The sequence below is a fragment of the Antennarius striatus genome, chromosome 7, assembly GCF_040054535.1.
Source record: "Antennarius striatus isolate MH-2024 chromosome 7, ASM4005453v1, whole genome shotgun sequence".
NCBI classification, from domain to species: domain Eukaryota; kingdom Metazoa; phylum Chordata; class Actinopteri; order Lophiiformes; family Antennariidae; genus Antennarius; species Antennarius striatus.
The window spans coordinates 24,322,937-24,337,252 of NC_090782.1; the positions used below are offsets into that span (position 1 = coordinate 24,322,937).

The window sequence follows — 14,316 nt, forward strand, 5'->3', positions numbered from 1 at the left end:
AACATTAGTATTGGGAAACATTGGAATAGATAATGCAGTATTAATATAGAAAAAAAATGTGTTCTCCTACAACGAGCCTGGTGGTGTGCTGGGTTGATTTTTGTATAAATGCATTTATCACCTGGTTGAAGGACGCTGGATAAGACAGTCTATGAAAGATTCACTTCAGACACTAATGTGAACACAGCAGGAATGAGAGCATGAGAGTCTCATCTAGAACTCGTTATCGTCTCATGAAGTCTCACCGGATCCTTGAAGGCAGCGGTCCTGTATTCCCCTACACTGGAGTTGTTCGGTGCATTGAGCATCAAGACAACAAGTCAGGCTGTTAGTTGACGGAAATATGGTAACTGAGAGAGAACAGAAAGTAATTTATCTGATGAACATAGAACACTGGTGAAAATTAACTAAAAATTAACTTTCAATTGATCAATCAACTATTTATACTTATTCATACTTACTGACAAAAGGTTGGTTGTTGCATCGATCCGTGTTGCAGCATTCAAGAGTTGGGTCTGAACTGGCATTACCAATGTTGAATGAAAACAGATGACGGCCTGTGTTTGGGCATTTGAGGGACGACGCACATCCCTTCTGAGACAACAATGTTGTGCTCCCAAATATAGTTTCTATAAAACCAAAGCAGAGTTAGATACTGCTGGTGGAAAGAAGACAAACATGCAGAATTCACAGAAGAATTATGATAAAGAGATAATGACCGTTAGAGATGAATGTGAAACACATCGTCTCTGAAGTACAGGTTGTTGGTTGGGTGAGGGGAAATGACATAGGATTGCTGGCTTCACATTGAAATGCTCCAACTGCAGAAAAGAGAAAAACATGACTGACAATCAGCTGATGGATACAGATAACTGATAATCAACTGATCAATACTGGTGAATGAATCAGGCTTCAAAGATGAGTTGCAGTTACCTGAGCCGGAGAGAGTCCAGGCGAGAGCCAGAGAAAAGATCAGCTTCATCATGATGAAGAGGAAACTACTGGAGATAGAGATACTTGACCTCTCCTGTACTTTAATGTCTGGGTGTTGACAACAGACAAACTAATACCTCACTAACTAAACAACTAAATAACAAACAGACTAATACGTAAACACTGGAGGGTGTTCCTTGTTAATCCAATCAGAAACTGAAGTCATTATAACCACAACATTCCATTTTACATCTGAACATTTCCAATTGCATGATTTGAGCAACCTCAATGTAATGTCAAGGTATGGTGAAGCAATATGACTCCAAAGAAAGGGTGATTTTCACATTTTTTTGGTGAAATTAGATATTTGTTTTTACATCTTTTCTACATCTGTTTTTTTTTTAAATAAATTTTGTTTTTAACTCAACCAACAGATGAGGGACAATAATCATTTTGATGTATATTAAGGTAATTAAGTGTCTTGATGTGTTGTCACAACAAGAACAAAAAATGACGGCTAAAATTAAATGACAATTATTCATTCATTCATTTTCTCCTGCTGTATCCGCCGAAGCGGGTCACGGGGAGCTGGAGCCTACCCAGCTGGCATAGGGCGTGAGGCGGGGGACACTCCGGGCACGACGTCAGTGCACCGCGGAGCAAAACGACAGTTAAATGACAATTAAATGTAATTTCCCGTTTATTTTATTCCATTTCAGGCCATTTTCATGTCAGAAGGCTGATTAATTGGGAGATTCTTGGAAAAAACCCAGAACACTAAAACAGCCCAACCCAGTTAACAGCATTCAGGACCACATTCCTCAGGAGACTATGGTTTAGTTCACCAGTAGAGGGAGAATCTCTGTCTCTGCTTCTTCTTTGCAGACAAAGCTTGTGGGTAGAACGTTTAAACAACCAGAGTCAACAAAGACAAAACAACATGTGAATGCATCATGTCTGAGTGAACTCCAGCTGAAAGTAAATGAGAAAAGACGGGACTTCAGTTCAGACTTGAAAGACTCAACTATCCAAACAGTTTGTAACTGCAGAGGTAAGGTGACCCCCAAACCTGACACAGCCATTGCAAAGGTTCCCCTGTGGTTCTAAGACATAATCTGGGAACATCCACTGTCATATTATCAGACGACCTCCAAGCTCTAACTGGAGTACAGATGTCTATCAAGACGTAAATAAAGAGGTGCCAGAACATTTAAAACCTGAAAAATAAGCAATACAATCTTAAAATTGATCCAAACATGGACAAGAAGCTAAAGATGGAGTCACATCAGTCGTGTTTTCTAGTGTTCATGTTGTATAGCTGTGGTTAAAGTCCAAGCAATAGAATTTTCCACCAACTGCGAATGGGGAAGTCAACACTGATCCACACCCACATCCAGAGAGTTACAGGAATCATTATTAGTTCTTATACAAGCATTGAAGATTCTCTCAAAGTCCTTTAAGGACATTCAAGGCTTAACTTTGGCCAGTAGACTCAGCTGGAAACAGCTGGTTGATGACCCAACTGGGCCAGAAATGCCAGCACTACCATCAAACAGACTCACCACCCATGGTGGTGGTGGGGTTATGGTATGGGCAGGCATCTGTTATGGACGAAGAACACAGGTGCATTTTATTGATGGCATTTTGAATGCATAGAGATACCGTGATGAGATCCTGAGGCCCATCGTTGTGCCATACATCCATGAACATCACCTCATGTTTCAGCAAGATGATGCACAGCCCCATGTTGCAAGGATCTGTACAAAATTCTTGGAAGCTGAAAATGTCCCAGTTCTTGCATGGCCAGCATACTCACCAGACATGTCACCCATTGAGCATGTTTGGGATGTGCTTGACCGGTGTATACGACAGCGTGCACCAGTTCCCACTAATATCCAGCAACTTTGCACAGCCATTGAAGAGGACTCTATGCGAAGAAGATGTGTTGCACTGCATGAGGCAAATGGTGGTCACACCAGATACTGACTGGTTCTGAGTCCCCAGACCCCCAATAAAGCAAAAAAAACTGCACATTTCAGGGTGACCTTCTATTGTGGGCAGTATAAGGTACACCTGTGCACTAAGCATGATGTCAGATCAGCATCTTGATGTGGCACACCTGTGAGATGGGATGGATTATCTCAGCAAAGCAGAAGTGCTCACCATCACACATTTAGACAGATTGGTGAACAACGTTTGAGAGAAATGCTAATATTGTGTATCTGGAATGAATTATAGATCTTTAAGTCCATCTCATGAAAAATGGGAGCAAAAACAAAAGTTTATATTTTTGTTGAGTGTAGATAGCCCGTCTTCGGTCTGCTCTACAACGGCGTTGAGGGGAATTTTAAGTAAACAAATTGGGCGTCGACAAGTGAGATGGATGGTAAAAAAGTGTAATATGGACCTTCCAAGTCATAATATTCTAAACATAAAGTGACAATTTTCTCCAGTCTCATATTGCAATTACAGAATGTTTGGAAAAACACTCAAAATATTGTTCTCCTACTGTTGTTGTTGTTGTTGTTGTAGGCTTGGCCAAAGGTACGATTTGTACACCAACTTGCCTGGGTCCTCAGCCAGATGTTCCCAGCACACCCTGTATCTGTTTGGGTCTCCCATGTCTGTACGGCGTCTTCCTCTGCCAGCTGATCCAACTCACCACCAGGTGGCGATCAGTTCACAGTTCAGTTCCGCTCTTTACTTAAGTGTCTAGAACAGACACGGGCAAACCAGGGCCCACGTATGGCCCATTAGGCATTGTAATCCAGCCCAAGAAAGTTGTTAAACTGTGTATTTAATTTTATGAAATAAATGCAGTTGTAAAACAATTTTAACATGAAGCCTTGCATATGTATGCTTTGCTGCCGTCAAAACCTTTTATATAATGGTTTTTATATGTCATTTGCATTTGTCCATATAAAAACTCCATCCATCTGCTCCTCAGTTGGTTCTCCTGTCACATTTTAAAACTCTGTGTGGCCCACCAGTCAAAAAGTTTGCCCACCCCTGGTCCAGAACCTATGGCAGCAGATCAGCTAACACAACTACAGCTTCATGGATTGAAAAATTAATTTACTCTCTTGAAAACATGCTGTTACTGTTTTTCTTCAGTGCTTCACTTGTGCTCATCATAAGATTGTTGACCAGGTGGCATTGAGGAGGCCTCATCTCAGGAAGGTGGTCAAACCAAACCATGTCTTTGTTATAGGCTCTGAAACAGATCCGGAAAACGGGTCCAGACCAGAGTCAACTTGCACGGCGGAACGGATCTGGAACGAACAAGGACTGCAGATCTAAACCAGTGCGGAGCCAATCTTGATCTGTTCATAAAGCAACTCAGCCTTTCGGATCCATTCCAGATCTGTTCTTTTAATAAAGCAGCTCATCCAGTCCGGACCCATTCTGGATCTGTGATTGAAGCAGCTCAGCCGGCCCAGATCCGTTCCATATCCTTTATTCAAAATGGCTCATTTGACCATAACTAGCAACAGAAATATCCAAAATCTAGCTGACAAACATCAAGGTTGTTCTGAAAAAGTTTGAATGCTTCCCTTTACCAGTCTGCCTTTATCAATACATAGTAAGAAATCATTCAATACATTCAAGACTTGAAAATACATAAGACTATATCCTTTAACCCACTCTATGAGTCTGTGGTTAAATTGTCCTGTGTAACAGCATGATAGCTTTGCTACAGCTGAGAGCTATCAATTATCAGTGAGACTCATATCAGAAAAGTGGTCAAAAAATGAAACACAATCATGAATTGTATCCAAAGCATTTTACTGCCATTTCTCTCTGGGCAATCAATTACAAAAGATTATCGTGAATGAAAACAATCATGACAGGAAGACATGAAAACCAAACATGACAACATTGTGAGATACAGTACATAAGACCACCAAATTTCTTTAACTTGGAATGAAATGCATGTTTGATTATGTGTTTTTCAATGGCATCATGACCAAAGTGACTTTTTTATAGCATCTGAAATCACACCAAAAAAATTTCACTCAACATTTCATGAACCCCCACAGACACTAGTTGGAGTGTTTTAACAAGATGTGTATAAGCATTGGATTTAAATAGAAATTTTGCTGCCTGACATTAGATGTCCCTATTTAAATTGTTGACAAAACTCAGAAAATCTCATGTTTGAACAGTGAAGTTTAAGCTATAGCCAGATACCTGTTAGATTAATTAAGTGTAAATTCTGAAAACATGTATAAACAGTGATCTTTATAACTAATATTATATTGTTCTAATTTACTCTATTTTACTCATTCTGACATGCCAGCTTACCAAACATTCTATAATGAATTTTGTTACGTGCCATGGGACAAAAGCAAGACTAGGCCTGCCAGCCCTCCATCAAGACCCACCGGACTCTGTGGAATTGGGCATGCATGGATGGAACTGCCACTTCGGACTCCTGGCTGGGAAACAGAGGATCCTGGTAGCTAGAGGTCTCCACAAACGGGGACATACCCGTGGTGGTGCTGCTCACCTGGTCCACCCATGAGAGGTGGGTGGACCAGGTGGCGGGGAGGAGTGAGGCTACACAGTGAAGGGCTGTCTCCAGGTCCTGGTTTGCCTGCTCAGTCTGGCCATTGATCTGAGGGTGATATCTGGACAAAACGCTGGTTGGGTTCCCAGTGTCCGACAGAAAGCCTTCGACACTTGAGTGGCGAACTTTGGACCCCTATCTGATACAATGCCCATGGGGATTCCGTGGAGCCTGAAAACATGCTGTACCAGGAGGTTAGCGGTCTCTAGGGCCGGGGGGAGTTTGGGGAGGGGAACAAAATGAACTGCCTTAGAGAAGTGGCCACTATTTTAGACTGGGTGGTAGCGCATGTGGTGAGCTGCTGGTTAAAAAATAATGTGCTTGCAGAGGAAATTGTGCGCATGTGCCTAAATCTCTAGAATACCTAGCAGGGATTGGAATGAACGGCTGTGAGTCGACTGGTTCTGCAGCTGGCTGAGTGGGGGTGAGAGACCCGAGGAGGTGGCTGGCGAGAGCTTTTGTTGATGGCTGCCAGCTGGGTACTCAGCTGAGTCCCATTGGTGGACAGCTGCTACAGGTAATCCCTTACTCACAGCAGCATCATCTCATGTTGGCCGACCAATGCTCCTAGTGCTGAGAGTGAGTGCTTGAGACGCTCTGTCTCTGCTGGGCCCATTTTGTTGCCTAGAAGATTCTGTTATGAGCCACGAGGCAAAAGCAAGGCCAGGACCCCGGATGCAGAGTACAAGAGGAAAATGTTTATTAAGCAAAAAAGTAACAACAGAAAATCACCTTTGAGGGAAAAGCTTGACTAACAAAGTAACAACAGGGATTCACCTTCTGAGGAATAGAACTAGTTAACAAAATCACCTTTCTCATGGAAATACGTGTGTAGACCAAATACATGAGAATCACAAGAACAAAAACTTGCGGCTGGAACGCGTGGCAGGAGACAAGGTCAACAATGTGGCGAGACACAGAGTGCATGACTAGGGAGTCTTCCAGCACTGAACAAAAGGGAGAGAGTGGCTAAATAGGCCCCAGGTAATCACCCCGATGAAGCTCAGATGTGGAGATCAGGCTTTGCCCACGAGCCAAGACCCTCCTCCTGCCGTGCTCTAGCACTGCAGAAAGGGAGAAGGAGAGCAGAGCAGAGAAGGTAGAGGAGGAGAAGCAGCTGCAGGCAGAACAATATGACCAGAGCAAAAACACAACCATGGAAGTTGAATGTATTTTTGTTGTTGTTGTCGTGTTTATACTTGTGCTTGTTCTTGCGCTTGTTGGATTTGTTGTGGTGGTTGGATTTCTTGTGGTTGGATTTCTTCTCTTGGTGGTACTTGTCCTTGCTGGATTTGCCAGGGTTCAAGTTGTTGTGGTTAGATTTGTCCTGGTTGAACTTGTTGAGGTTGTGCTTGTCGTGGTTGTGCTTGTCGTAGTTGTGCTTGTCATGGTTGGGCTTGTCATGGTTGGGCTTGTCGTGGTTGGACTTGTCGTGTTTGGACTGGTCGTGTTTGGACTTGTTGTGGTTGGACTTGTTGTGGTTGGACTTGTCGTGGTTGGACTTGTCGTGGTTGGACTTGTCGTGGTTGGACTTGTTGTGGTTGGCCTTGTCGTGGTTGGACTTGTCGTGGTTGTGCTTGTCGTGGTTGGACTTGTCGTGGTTGTGCTTGTCGTGGTTGTTGTTGTGGTGGTTGGATTTGTCATGGTTGTACTTGTCGTGATTGGAGTTGTCATGGTTGGAGCCGTATTACACAGAATGGAGTTACAACAGGTTGTATCATTGACAAAGGATACAGCCATGTTAGCAGGAAGCTGGTTTGAGCTGTTTGCACACAGGTTGGGAGACATGCAGCCAAGGACTGACTTGGATGTTGATTCTTTGACCGCTGGAATTGAAAAATCAATGTTACTGGACAAACTACTGATGATCTTAAGCAGTAATAATTCATAATTTTAACAATGGGAGCACATCAACATAAAACAAACATTAATGAACAGGTCACTGTTTTCCAACATTGGTATGCTGTGAGACAACGCCAGGTGTGCTGTGGGAAATCATCCGACTTTGCTCATCTAATCTAATGTAGTCTAATCTAATTTAATCTGATCTAATCTAATTGATCTAAAATAACACCATTGTCAGTATCTGTGTCTGCCAATCATTGTAATATACAATGACGTAAACTTGATTTTTATTTTTTTGTGCATTTTTTTTTTGAGACTGAAGGAACTCAAGAGCGACTAAACTTTCAATGACCTGTGCCTGTATTTTATTTTATTATGTGTTGTTTTTATGTCCTGTAATTTTTTCTGGTAAATCTTAGCAAATATTACTTTCATATTTAGAGTAGTAATGACATTTAAATGACCTCAAATTGTGATTATAGATTGAAATTTAATAAATTACAGTTAACAAACAATTCAACTTCTGAACAACCTTTCAGAATCAGTTGTGTTTGTGTGTTGAAGACTAGATGTACATTTGTCACCTGGTTCAAGGATGCTGGTAAAGACAGTTTATGAAAGAATAACTTAAACTTTACGGTGAACATAGCAGGAATGAGAGCATGAGAGTCTTCATCTATAACTTATTCATTCATTCATTTTCCTGACTGCTTCATACGCTTGTGCGGGTCACGGGGTACTGTAGCATCAAGACTCACTGAGCTCCTCTCTCCTGCTTCTTCTCTCTGACCCTCTCTTTTACTCCTCCTCCTCTCTGACCTCTCTCTGCTCTCTGCTCCTAACTCAATTTCTTCCCTGGAGTCTGTGTGCTCTATGTCCTCACAGGTTTTTATGAGGTTCAACCCTCATCTGCCCATCCGCTGTGGGCCTGCTCCTCCAAGCCCACCAGTATCACCCCTCATTTATCCATCAGCTGGGGTCCTGCTGCCTTTCTTCCTCTGTGCCAACCTACAGTTATCCATGGAGCTGTAATTGTGCCTTGAATTAACCAACCACATGATGGGGAACATGTATTGAAGGCAACAACCCAGGAGTCGGTGAAAGCAGCCTGACTTTCCCATCCCAAATTCAGCGCCTGCATCAAATCGTCTAACTATAGCTATCTGGCCTATCTGCCACTCTCTCTCTGTCTCTCTCTTTGTCTTAACCTGTCCTTATCTTCATTTTACTTCTTTTCCACCCAACCGGTCAAGGCGGATGCCCTCCCAAAAGGGTCTGGGTCCGGCCTGGAGTTTCTTCCTCAACAAGGGAGATTTTCCCCGCCACTGTCGCTTATGCTTGCTCTGGAGGGTTCCGTTGGGTTTTTTCTGTCTTGTAAAATGCTTTAAAATGTCTGTTGCCATGATTAAGCACTATATAAATAAACCCTGATTGACTGATTGAACCTATCCCAGTTGGGCGTAAGGTGGGCCAAACCCTGGGCGCGCACCGCGGACTACAACTTGTTAATGTCTCTAAAAGTCTCACTGGATCCTTGAAAGCAGCGGTCTTGTATTCCCCTACAATGGACTTGTTCAGTGCATTGAGCATCGAGATAACATGTCAGGTTGTTTGTTGACTGAATCATAAGAACTGAAACAGAACAAAACACCATTTACCAGAGGAACATAGAACACTGATGAGAATTAACTATTTTTACTCATTCATACTTACTGGGAGAAGATCCAGATTATCTGTGTTGCAGAATTCAAAAATTATGTCTGAACTGACATTACCAATGTTGAATGAAAATGACTGAGAGCCTGAGGTTGGGAATATGACAGATGATGCATATCCCTCCTCATTCTGTGGCGGATACATGGATAAATGGATGGATGATGGTACATCATTTGATTGCTTTCTTAATATTTTAATTCACAGTAACTATGTTGAGCAAAACCAGAAAGTGGTCAGACAAATATGTGCAACGTGAATTTACATGCACTTTATAACGGGAACGTGATGGGAGTCAGCGTTCTGCAGGATTTGCAATGTCAAGTTGAGCAACTCTAGTCTGGTGCTGTCAAAAATAAAGGAACACTTCCTTAATCTGTGGAAAACAAAAGAAACAGACTGTGCTGTGAAAATGACATCAGAGTAACACTTGCCAAGGTGAAGCCACACATATCTGAACTGGTCTGTCAATAACAACAGCAGAAGTCACACTGATTTGCAGGTAGGTCATTTCATGTAAGTTCATACACTGTCTTGGTTTTGTTCTTTGAAAAAGGTGACATTAATGCACAATTCATCAAATACACCAATAAAACATATACTTATGTCTTAAATTTGAAAAAAAAAAAAAGCATTTTTTTTTTTACTAAAGAAGGGTTCGGTGAGTGAGCACATGAAACCAGCAGGGTTCGGTACCTCCAACAAGGTTAAGAACCACTGAGGTAGAGCTATCGAAAAGGTAAGGCAGAATGGTAATATAAAAAAAAACAAACAGGCAAACCATACACTTAAAGATGATACTGACACTGACTAGGTAAAGGCTGCATTGTGACCAAAAGGCTAGAACAAACTGGCAACAAGACAAGACACAACGGGGGACTGTAAGCAGGACTGACGGTAGTGATACGTCACAGGTGCAGCAGACACAATCAAACATTTTGTGGATGAGGATGGGTGGGAAAGACAGGAGTAGGCAGTGACAAACAACTGAATCAGGCTTCAAATACAAGTTACAGTTACCTGAGCCTGAGAGAGTCCAGGCGAGAGCCAGAAAAAGGACCAGCTTCATCATGATGAGGAGGACACTACTGGAGATAGAGATACTTGACTTCTCCTGCACTTTAATATCCAGGTGTTGAGAACAGACAGACTGATACCCAACTAACAAACTAACAGGGAAACACTTGAAACCTGGAGGCTGTTCCTTATTTAACCAATCAGCAACTGAAGTGGTTGTAACCACAAATTCCATTCTAAATCTGAATATTTTCTGTTGAATAATATGATCAAAATCAAAAACTATAATTGATTAGTGTCCAAACTATTCTTAAAAATTCTTTTTTAAATTGTTTTCTGGCTTTTTGTATCTTTTAATCATTATCTTTAATCTTGGTGCAAGGGTTCCACCATGGTGTACTGACGTTGCGCCCGGAGTGTACCCTGCCTCACACCCCCTGTCCACTGGGATAGGCTCCAGCAACCCCGCGACCCATGTCTGCAAAAGAAGTGGGTAAAGAAAATGAATAAATTTCAAAATGTAATTTCTCCTTGCGGGGATCAATAAAGTATACTTCTTCTTATTCTTCTTCTAAATGAATGAACAAGGGTTCCTTAAGTCCAAATCCAGCACAATGGCATCTGCTATAAAGAATTGCATCACTTTAGTTTGTAATTTACCATTTTGTCATTTCACGTTTGAAGCTCGCTTACGTGGGAGATTGCTGTAAAAAAATCCAGAACATCTTGATTTGGCTGAACCCGGTAATAAAGACGGAAGAACAGCATTCAGGACGACATTCCTGAGGAGATGGCAGATTAGTTCACCTCTTTAGGTAAAACCTCTCTCAGTCCGCCTATTCTTTATAGACAAAGCTTCCGGGTGTCACATCAAACAGTCATAGACCACAAAGACAAAACAAAAATGTTTCGTCTTTGTCATAGATAAAGAACTCAGTGACAAAAGATGACTTGGAAAAAACCAACTATCCAAGCAGTTTGTTGCTGTAGAGGTAAGTTGATCCACAAGTCTGATGTTGTCATTGCAAAGGCTCGGTCGGTCACCTGTGGGAACATCCAGTGACCTCAAAGATCTAACTGCAGTTAGGATGTCTAACAAGAAATCAATAAGGAGGTGCCAAAATACAAGCAATAAAATTTTTAAATTGATCGAAAAGTGGATACAAAGCCAAACCTAGAGGGGCATGATTGTTGATTTTAAACCAGACTGAAATGTTTCAGAAATATTAACATTACATACTAAAAAAGGAGGATTCGACTATCAAAACCAGCCTCTAGGAGGTCCTTGGACAGTGACGCAACAGACGCCTGGCCTGTTTTTTAGTTATTATTTTTTCACGGATATATGCATTGTCGTGTGGACAATAGGCCTGATCACAGGAAAACTTTTCAAAATACCCGCCTACATGTGGACATGGCCTCACTCTCCTGTTGACTTTTGTTTGGATGATCAGGGAGTCATCTTAGTGAGAGTCAATACGTGATCAAATCACCTGCTTTTACATGTGTCACTCCTGGAATTTCTGGTTAAACAGAAACTGTCTTCACAGTTTAATTCGTCACTTGTAAGTTTGATCTGACAAGATAATCCTTGCTGACTTCTCTGAAGTACGAATCGGATCAGGGCTTAGGTTAGAAAATATGTCTGAAATGTATTTCAGCTCCGCTGTCATAACTCATGCCAAGCTTCTCACGCTATTGCTTCTGAGTTATTTTCTATTGCATCCCCCCTAGAAAGACGAAAATAATTTGTGCTCCCCCCCACACTCTCCGCCGCAACTATAAATAATACTGTATAATTTTTCTAGAAAATTGTTATAATTGTTCTGCATAACATTGCATCCTTATAACATTTAAGAAAACAAAAACGAAAAAAAAAATAGTATAATTTATAACAAAGAGTAATTTTAATAACATTCTTTTTAGTCTATAACAGGAAACATTTTGAGTGCATCAATTTGCCTGAAAATGTAAACGTTTCTGACTAACTTATTGCACCACTTATATGATTCTGAAAAATAAAACAAAATAAAATCAATAGATGAAATAATATTCAAATTCACTTCAGTAACATTAATTGATATCGTCTCGATGTCCCTTTGATTGATCACATTCAGTCCCGTTCATGTACCTGGTCGTGTCTCTGCTGCCTGCTCATTTTCCTCTTTTCTGCTAATTTTACATTTTTGCTCCACTGCCTTCAGTTTTCATGTCCACACTTCTGTTTTCAGCCTCAGCATTCAATTTGTTGATTATTACAATTTGTCTGATTTTGCTTTTTGTGGTCCTGATGTTTTGCCAATAGAAAACCTTACAGAATTCTCTGGCCAAAAATGGACCCCCTGGATTCAGACCATCTTCACTCCAGCTTCAATGTACTGTGTTCTCCTCCAACACATTAAAGATGTGTTAGAGAAAACTGGCATGTCATATACCGATGGCTTTCACCTTTAGCCAGTTAGGATCGGCTCCAACATGATGATGATAAATGAATTGAGTAGAAATCTGCTGATCAGGGGAAAATTACCATTTTTGGGGTTCATGTATCCTCTGAACTGTTTAAATTAGTCTTGTTTTCACAGTTGCATTTCTTCTTTAGAGTAAAATTAAGTGATTTACAGTAAATGTTATTTGACCCATATGATCTCACCTTACTGAGGGTGTGGTCCTGGTGACTGATAATCTGTTTGATCCAATGAAGTCAAATCACTTCAATAAAAGCAGCAAACAAACACTGTTCAGAAAGAATTTATTATATTATTATTAGATTAATAATCCAGAGTGTACAAGGAGACGGGACCTTATCAATAACATCACAACATAACAGAATGATGAGACAAAATACTTTGAGATATGTGTTAGGTTTCAGTCCTGCAGCCCGAGCCCAGGTCCAAAAAAAAAAATCCAGCCCGACCCGACCCAAGCCCGAGGGTATTAAAGCCTGACCCGACCCAAACGTAATTATTGACGTGTTGAGCCCGACCCGAATGTCAGGCCAGGTCGGGCTTAAGATCTTACTTCTATCCCTGACTGATTATTGTTAAAGTGTGATAATAGTGGATACATATGAGGACTTGCTGGTGAAGTTCCTACTTGTTCTAGAAGAGATGAAAGAGTCCCAGGAGCAGAGGGATCAAACCCAGACTGACGGAGAGAGCATCACTGGTGGTTGGAGCCGTATTACACAGACTGGAGTCACAACAGGTTGTATCAGTGCTGAACAACAGTGTCATGTTGGGAGGACTCTGGTTCGTTCTGATTGGACTCAGGTTGTCAGACGTGCAGCCGAAGACGGGCATGAATGTTGATTGTATGACCGCTAGAAATGAAAAATCAATGTTGCTGGACAAACTACTGTTGATCTCAAACAACAATAATTTATCATGTAAATTTCAACAACACAAAAGAATTTGCTCAATCGCTGGTGTGAGAACACCAGGGATGCTGCAGGAGATAAGACAATGCTGCTTAATTGGTCTAAAAATATGCCTTTGTCAAGTATATGTGTCTGTCATTAAGAATAATCATATGTAACAGGATTGTTAATGTGTTTGAAATACGTCAAAATTATTTTGTATTACGGTTACAGTATTTTCCGCACTATAAGGCGCACTGGACTATAAGGCGCACCCTCAATAATTTGTTTGTTCTGTAATTTATTTCATATATAAGGCACACCGGATTATAAGGCGCACACAATAAAAAATGAATAACAGCAGCGGCTGTAGTTGCGCAATCCGTCCACTAGATAGAGCTGTGCTGCTCAGGCAGTAATGATTGCATTCATGACTTCCTGACTACCTCTGAATGGCCCCTATTGTTATGTCACTGATACATTCTGAGCCTCATCAAGGAAACCTGATCACTTGATCACTTTGCCATCTTAGAAAGAAGTCAACACGCATGTTAAAAAACCTGACATTAAAAACTGGTTAAATTCATCACGAGTGCAGTCAGTGCCAACAGAGCGGATTATTTCCTGATCTGAAGTTCGAAGCAGATATTTAAGCTCCGACGTTCGTCTTCGTTTATTAATTAAACATTGTTTCGATCAATCGGTAGCCCAGTCGGAGGTGAGGTGCAGCTATTTGCTGCTGTGTGTCCTAAACAATTTTTTAACTAGTTTTACTCCTAGAACTGACTTTAACGTCGGTGTCTCACCGCCGTGAATCTCACCGCACGTCGCTGCAGACAGAATACACAAGCCTGAATGCTCCCCCCCCAGAGCTATCAACTAC

The 14,316-nt window shown here is 41.3% G+C and overlaps 1 long non-coding RNA gene across 1 annotated transcript; it reads right to left on the bottom strand.

Moving 5' to 3' along the window:
• Positions 1–6,181: 6,181 nt before the first annotated feature.
• On the bottom strand, positions 6,182–10,322 carry LOC137599191 (uncharacterized). Its single transcript, XR_011036760.1, has 3 exons — positions 10,082–10,322; positions 7,238–7,329; positions 6,182–6,830 (listed from the first exon to the last, which is right to left on the bottom strand). It is a non-coding gene; the product is annotated as an uncharacterized lncRNA (long non-coding RNA).
• Positions 10,323–14,316: the final 3,994 nt, after the last annotated feature.